The 8,563-nt window shown below is 30.1% G+C and overlaps 1 long non-coding RNA gene across 1 annotated transcript; it reads left to right on the forward strand.

The window, feature by feature from the left end:
* Window positions 1-1,978: 1,978 nt before the first annotated feature.
* On the forward strand, window positions 1,979-8,015 carry LOC129216279 (uncharacterized). The gene is made up of 3 exons (XR_008580180.1): window positions 1,979-2,052; window positions 4,180-4,250; window positions 7,853-8,015. It is a non-coding gene; the product is annotated as an uncharacterized LOC129216279 (long non-coding RNA).
* The last annotated feature ends 548 nt before the right edge of the window (window positions 8,016-8,563 follow it).

The following is an 8,563-nucleotide window of genomic DNA, read 5'->3' on the forward strand; positions in this document are numbered from 1 at the left end:
ACTCTCGTTGAATGACTATGAATTGGAAAAATCAAGTCTGTGTGAGAGAAACGAATGGGATAAACCAACTATCGAAAACTGTTAAGTTCGGGTAAAAATATTTTGATTGTTAGCCGGTACAAATATATTTAGAAAAAATTATAATAGAACAACTGATAAGTGAAAAGAAAAATTCATAATTTGAATATTTCGTTCGTTGAAGCGTGAAGAAAATACTTTTGAAAATTTCAAAGTATTGAAAATAAACATTGTTAAATATAATCAAAGTCCTATTATTCGATCGGATATCGTTGAAATAGTTGGAAATGCGATAACAATTATGTATCGAAAAATAAATAATTGCAATGCATAAGCAATGAAAATGTAAAAATACACCTGCAGAATGACTATGAACTGAAAAAAATCAAGTCTCTGACTATGTGCGAGTTATGTCAAACGAATGGGATAAATATACTTTTGAAAACAGTTAAGTTCGGGAAAAAATTATTTGAATAATTGTGGTTTAGCATGTACATTTCGCATAACGTAATGGAGCTGTGAATATCGTAAAGGGCTTGCTTTATCACACGTGATAGGAAAATCAGACGGATTCATTCCTCGTCGATGACTTGACTAACTATGAAACCACATGACTAGGGGAAGTTTGTATGCGAGGTTTCGTAAAAATCAGATCAGTTTGGTTTTTCGTGTCTGTCGGTTGTATGAGATTTCATTCTGCATTAAAAATTTGAAAAGAAAATAATAAGAAAAATATTTTAATACAACTCTGGCGTGAATCGGTGTCGCATGCGGGAAAAATTATTTCAGTTATGACTGTTGGTTTGATTGAAATAAGGGCTGAATTGAGGTTACAATATTTTGATGTAGTGTATTTGATAACGACTTACAGTTTGTAACTTCTTTCAGTACTTTTATAAAAAAGACATCATTTCAGAAAACTTGGGGTAAGTTTCAAAGATTTTTACTTTAAATTAGTTAATTGTATTTGAAGAAAATTTTTTAGGATTATGTTTAAGGTTTTTTTTTTTTCCTTCTTTCCCAATGTTCAAGTTATAAAGATTGTATGTTTCTGTTTCTAAATTTTTGTGTTTGAGTTTCGCTTAATCGTAAATATTCAAGTCTTGAAGATTTAAGTTTATATTCCTAATTTTTTGAATTTTTATGCTTAAGTCCTTTAAGTTAAACTTGTGTCAAATATTTTCAATGTTCAATTGAAAAAATCTTAAAAGTGATTATGGAAATAATAATTGTAATAAGTTGAAAATTGTGTTGAACAAACTTTAATATCTTTTCGCCAGGACTTTCTATGTTTAAGTATATTCTAAAAACGCTTTGGAAGCATTTGAAATTACTCACTTAAGTTTCGTAAAAATATCGTTTCTGAGTATTCGTTCTGATTTGAAAGTCGTAAATTATCTCTGTAGTTGCTTTGAAAATCTGCGTTAGTTAAATGAGTTAAATTGATTCGAATAATTGAAAAGAATAATCTTGGTAGTGTGGAAAATACACAAAGTAAAAATGTGAGTTCAGAAAAACATTAGGTTTACTTAGATTTTTGAATATTGTAGTAAAACTCTGTTAATGGTGTCTGTAGATGGTAAAATAATATTGGTAATAATAATAATAATGAAGTATTTTGAATATAACAGTGTGTAAATTACATTGTAACTTCAATAAATGCGTGAAAGTAGTAAAACGAATAAGAAAAGATTATGTGAAAAATAATAATTGCGAATAAAAAAAAAATATCTGTGTCAATTCAACACTGTTAAAAATTTCACTGAAAAAATGGTTAAATAACAGTTTATTTTATTGTCATTTTACCGTATTCAGCCTCAACAGTCAAATAACCATAAAAAAAATGGTTTTCAAACCATTAATCGAAAGAAAAACAGTATTTTCACCGTATTTTGAGAAAGCGGTTATTTCACCGTAAAGTTTAGCCAATCGGATCGACTGACAGCCAATAGGAATTCAGCGCGCGCAACGCCATCTTCCGGAAATGGAAAAGCGAGGGTGATGATAGCAAACATGGCGGCCTCTATTGGAAAGGTAAATACATTTTTCATTTATTAGATTTTTAGTTATTTGTTGTGTACTTAATGTTATCTCTACTAACACTTATTTTAAGAGCTGAAACGCACTTATAACATATCAATGAGTGCCACTGCACCCTATTCTTTTCTTACTTTAGATTATACATATACGTAAGCAATGTTGAATGTTGAATGCATTTACAGTAGTAAATTTGAAACTTCGACTCTTCCCTCTCTATTTCCCTGAGTTTATTATCCCTTCCAGGGAAAATACTGTTCAAGTTGCAAAAAACAATTATCTTTTAGGAATTGTACCATATTTTGCGAAATACTGAGTATTTGGCCGAGAATTACAATCGTATACGGTTGAAAATTGTCTTCCATATTGCATGTAGTATGATATGTGTCGAATTTGGTTAGTTTATCTGCAATTCTGCACAAATTTAAATTCCTTTATTTATTTGAAAATCTACTGCTTCAGATGTATATGATTTTACAGCGTACAATCATGCTAATGTTATGTAAATAAATCTTGCAGGAAACCAAATGTTTCTGCACCATGACTATTATTAAACTTGGATCACTGTGATTAATTAAATTAGATTGCTTTTTAGCAGTATTTATTATATTGTAAATCAACTTTTAGATATTTGAAGTATGAAAAATCAGTAATAAGCTGACTTTTCATATTTATGACCGCTTAATATCATGATGTCTTATTTTTTTACTTTTTCTGTTTTATGTGTAAATGAGTAAGTAAGAGTAAGGTTAATGTTATGTGTCGTAAGATTTAAGAAATAAGTTATTAGGTAACGGATAAACTAAAACCCCCACTTATACGAATTTTAAAAATCCTCCCGGAACCCAAATATTTCCACTTAGACGCAAGTGTTCAAGTTCCCAGCTTAATCGAATAATATTGTTTAGCTTTCCCAATATTTTTGCAGAGAAAATTTTCGAATAAATTAAGTCAGAACTAGAGTTTAAGCCGAGTTCAAAACTTTTTAGCAAAAAAAGCTAAAATGTGAAAAAAAAAAGCTTTAGCGAAATGCTAAAACATCCAAAGTTAATGAATATCTTTCCATAAGGCAAATTATGGGGAAGGTGTTTCTTTCTAAATGCCTCAATGCGTTTCACCTGCAATTGCAAATTAAATTCCAAATTTAATTTGAAATGAAAAAATTTAGAATTAATGCAACTGCAAGCAGAAACACTGGTAAGTACAATTATTGACGTAAGATATAAATTCATATTTTTTTTGGCCAACAATGGGGGGGGGGGCATTTATATTTTGTCAAAACATTTCCACTAACTCTAATTTCTTTTGTCGTTCCCATTGCAAAAACCAACGCAGTATAAGTTAATAACACTGAAAAATATTTACCCTTTTAAGATGATGTATAAATTGATAAATACATCCTAACCTCTTTTTGTGGTGGATAGGGACCACATTAAAAAACTCGCATAAAAGAGTTCGTTCGTTTCATAAATAACTTCGTCCATTTTATAAATACTTCCCAATCTCAAGCTTCAAAAATTTTCATATTGTGACATATTATTTATGTAACGCTTACTCATTTTGTGTGTAATGGATTACTGGGAGTATACCCTCAGAAAAATTGGTAGGAACATCACTGATCCAAATAACAATCAACAGCAAACAGAAGAGCAATTACGTCATCAAATGTATTTCATTTTAGCAGTAATTGCTTTTAAGCATTTTCAAATTACGAGGCTCTGTTGTTTTTAAGTAATTGGCCGAACAGAATATTCGGCTTGTCTGCAGGCAGGGCCGCCAAGAGTTAAAGGGGGGTCCCCTTGTCAGTTTGGTTGATGGGCCCCCATTCCCCCATACTTTATGAGAAAGTAAGTGTAAAAAACTAAATACTTATAATTAATGTCCTATAATTTTCAAAATCTCATGACTCCGAGCAATGCCATGAGAGCTGTGTATGCACAGTTAAAAAAGTAATTAAAAAAAAATTATTAAAAATCAGTTTTGCTATCTAATTTTTCTTTTGTATTTGTATTACAAACAGATGAAGCATTTTAAAATTATGAAAAATATGCTTATGATATAAATAATTAAAGTATGTTTTTAATCCTTATGTGACTTACTAGTGTTTTTCTTTTCACCTAATAGACCTAAGAATTTGTGGACAGTTGATGGCATTGGGAAAAACTCATCAATGATGCATTTGCAAACTTTAAGAGGTACTAAGTATTTTCATTTATTTTTTGTTTCCAATTAGTCTCTTTCTGGATATCTGTTTGACAATCTTGTAGAATGCCTAAAAATTTGGTATTATTACTCTTTGAATTAAAATATTGAAAAGTTAATATCCAAGTGTTTCGTTGTTATATATTATTAATCACCTATTTGATTAATTTTTGAAATTATATATTTTTAAACACTTAATATTATGAAGTTTTTTTTTTCTGGTTACTGTTTCATATTTAAATGAGTTTGATAGTAGGGTTGATGTAATGTGCCGTAAAATTTAAGCAAAATTAAAAAGCAAAAATAAAATTTTAATTTAACATTTGAGGCTTTTCTATTACAGAAAAATTACTTTGAATTTGATAATAGTAGTTTGGCTATGGTTTTCAACTGCTGTAACTTTCCTTCATTCCATAGAGAAAGATGTGTTTGTTTATCAATTGTCAGATATTTACATTTGTTTGCTATTTGATGGTAGAATACTGAAATAATTAGCCGAATCAAATATCTGGTTTATCTGCCGAATAGGCAGTATACTGAGTATCAACTGAATATAGTTAAAATGTTATTTTAACATTTTTATAAAAACTTAATATTCTGAGTTATTTTTCTGGTTATTGTTTTGTTTTTAAATTATTTAGTAATTTTCAGTAAATTACTGCCCTAGAGCCAGAGCTAAGGCAGAAATACATAAAATACACCACCAGCTCAGTCATTCCATTCGAGGGTTGTAGTTTCGTGCTTATTAGCACTCATGAGCCCAGATTAGGAAGTGACTGCGCTGGAGGTGGAAAACAACTTAAGAGAGCCAAGAGTGCCAAACAAACTGGTAGCTCATATAAAAGAAGTGTTTGGCACTCTTGGCTTCCTTAAGGGGGTTTTCCATCTCCAGCTCAGTCCCTTCCTATTCTGGGCTGATGAGTGCTAATCAGCACGAAACTGCAGTCCGCAAATGGAATGACTGAGCTGGCGGTGTATTTTATGGATTTAGTAATAGAGTAAGGTTCAGGGGCATCAGGGCAAGAAAAATCTTTAAAATTTTACATGCCCTGCCGTTTATGTTTGTCTAAAAACTACATGTCCGAATATAAATTTTACATGCTCGGTTGTTTCATAGTATAATAACAAAAATATTTGAATTTGTCGTATAACATTAATCAGACAAAAAATTCAACAGCTTTATATCTGAACCAAGAATTATTTCAATATAAAACAGAAATACTAGAATAAATAGAACATAATAAATCGTCATCAAATACACCAATACTCAATTTAAAAACTTATATCATTACATGCCTAGCCGGGAATGTAAGGGTAAAATATTCACGCCCAATCGGAATTTTTACATGCCCCGGGCATGTCGGGCAATATAATTTTCGAGCCCTGAGGGGCATGCACAGGGGGAGGAGAGAGAGAAACACCTGTTAGCCTGAGCATGAAGGGTGCCTGAGATTTTTAAAATGAGAGATGAAATATGTGTAGGGGACATAAGAGTAAACAATATGGAGAGGGCCAGAAAAAATCATTTGTGACGGGCCCCAAAATTTCTGGGCACGTCCTTGGTAAGGTTAATGAGGTGTGTGATAAGATTTAAGAAAAATTGAAAAAGCAATACAACTTGAGCTTAGTATTTTCTCTTGCATTAAATTTACTTTCAGTGTGATAATACTACTATTAATAAGAATTTGCATACTATGATTTTCATTCATTGTTTCAAAAAATATGTTTTTGGTCTCCATTTGTCAAATATTAAATTTTTTCAGTATTCCGTTGCTGAATATTAAAGTACAATCGACCAAACTGAATCTTAGGTGCATCCGTAATTTGAATTATATCTGTGACAAAGCCAATTTAACTTTAACCAGGAGTTTGCAATTTTTTTTTTTTTTTTTTTTTTTTTTTTTTTTTGCATTAAAAAGTTTAACAGTTATTTTTACATTTGAAAAAAATCATTCAAGGTAAAACTAAAAACAATTCTTCAATTGAATAGGCTAACTCTTTAGGATATTATATAAATCTAATAACATAAATCTAATAACATTCTATCCAAGTAGCAATTTTGTTTTTATAGTGATTAATGTTACTTTTATATATTGTTGCAAATAATGCCAAAAATTTGAATATGTAAAATCAGTTTTAAAAATTAAAAATCCAAGTTTTAAAACCATTGGGAAAAAGTTGGATCACTGTTTAAATGTTGTTTTCAAAAATGTCGGGGTTGGGGGGGGGGGAGGGGGGAGTGAGAGAGAGCTATTTTCAATGGCTTAAAAAGTCTTGGTAACAAAGTTAAGGATCTGAAATGAAATTACTTCATAAATTATTCGAGATTTTTCTTGCTTTGTCATTTGAAGTTATTGGGCATTTTATAGAATATCCTTGTGGACTTAAAAGAGGAATTAATGGTGTCAGTTACAGTTGTATACTCTTCAAACAAAGGACAAAAAAGTTTGTCGTAAGGTTAGTATTTAAATTTCACAAAGTGAGGGCTTTGTTTTTTTAGCAGAATAAAAGATCTGTTATAGGATTTTTTTTTTTTGATGAATAGTTAAGAGGAAATTTTATTAATTTTTATTTGTTCTATTTAGTATATTTTCCAATTTTTAAAATTATTTTTTGCAAGCAAGGTGAAAAATAAAGTCTGAGGCTTTATTATTTTTCTCAGAAAAAAATTGCATAGCAAACTTTTTTTTTGTATATACAGTTGAACTCGGTTAATATGAAGTATCAAAAAGCTATGAATTCGTTTGTATTAGCAGTTATTCGTAACTACTGTGAATGAGTGATTCTGTGGGGGGGAAAAAAACATGAAGAAATGCTGCTCTACATTTAAAAAATATTGCTGCACGAATTGTGCATTTAGCACATTCATTTATAAGAAACGAGATATTTATTTCTGAATATATTTGGAAAATATTGAAAAAGGAAGATGGTATCGAAAATCACGGAATAGGTTGTAATCCACAATGGAAGACGAACAATTTTATCTCTGTATAAATTGCAATTTCTGCGGGTCAAAAAATGTACGGACTGTATTTTCTATGCAAAATAATCTATATTTTCTTGATACACGATGGGACTTCTACTACCAAACGAAGTAATGAATAATTTCTAGAAAAGGATACTACAGTATTCAACCACAAACGTTTTTAGTAAGAGGTCGGGAATTTTTGTTCGTCTTAGCCGAGACTTGCAATTATGCATTATGCGTGAAATTGTAATTAGATAGCGAACCAAACTTAACGAATAAAACGTTCATTTTTGCCGTGATTTCATATTAAGAGAGTTAAACTGTACATATAATGAATGTACTTTATTTGATTAGCTTTAATGTGCTTTAAATGCAACTGAATTTTTTAATAATGCTGCAGATGTATTTTAGCTTGTAAGTTATGCCTTAAGAAAGCATATTTAATTTGCTACGTTCTTCCTAACGAACCAGTATGTTCTATTGTGTATTGAGGTAAATATTGGAAAAGATGAAAAGTGATTTTGCTGTTGCATTTAATTTAATGTTAACAGAAACTGATTTTGTAGTTTCAGAATACCATAATATTAAGCTTGTGTTTTACATGGCTAATTTTAATCTATGTTTCAGGTGCTTTGTGGAAATAAATCCAATGCCTGGGTCCAAGACATAAAAGATGATTTTTATTATTTGTAAATGTTGCGATTTGTAATACATTTGTTATGTTGTATATATGTATTTGTGAATTATTTTGTATTGCTCAAATTCTAAAATAAACAAGATCTCCACGTAAGGTTTCTTATTTTTTCTGTGTTTAAAATATTTTCAATAATAGAGAGCTTGGATTAAATTGTCGTTTGGGAGGTAAAACTCAGTACCAGCAAATTTTACATTATTGTCATCTACTGTACTTAAGTTTTTTTTTTTTTTTTTTTTGTACAAGCTTGCTTATTTGGTTGGAACTCGAAAAATAGAGCTTGAGTAAAATGTAAAATTTCAGCATTTCCCTAATGCTGGTATGGAATTCAAAAATTATTTTTTCACATAGCTCAAAAAATCATTTCTGCAGGTATACCTTCCCATAGTAGTACATTCAAATGCATATGCAATTGCAGATTCTTACTTCTTTTTTTTTTTTTTTTTCATGTTAGTGCACTTGAATGCATAAATGTTTATTGCTGGGTTTTTTACTTGATTTTAGGTCCTTTTTTATCTTTGAAAAAAATTTAAGAAGTAATTTTTGTTTCGCCATGTCTCATAGAAGCCGACCTTGAAGAACCATTGCTTACCATTTTTTGTGTGAATGATTGGAAAGATCCAATCGTTTTAGTTCAGAAGTAA

The sequence above is a fragment of the Uloborus diversus genome, chromosome 2 (assembly GCF_026930045.1).
Source record: "Uloborus diversus isolate 005 chromosome 2, Udiv.v.3.1, whole genome shotgun sequence".
Lineage (NCBI taxonomy): Eukaryota > Metazoa > Arthropoda > Arachnida > Araneae > Uloboridae > Uloborus > Uloborus diversus.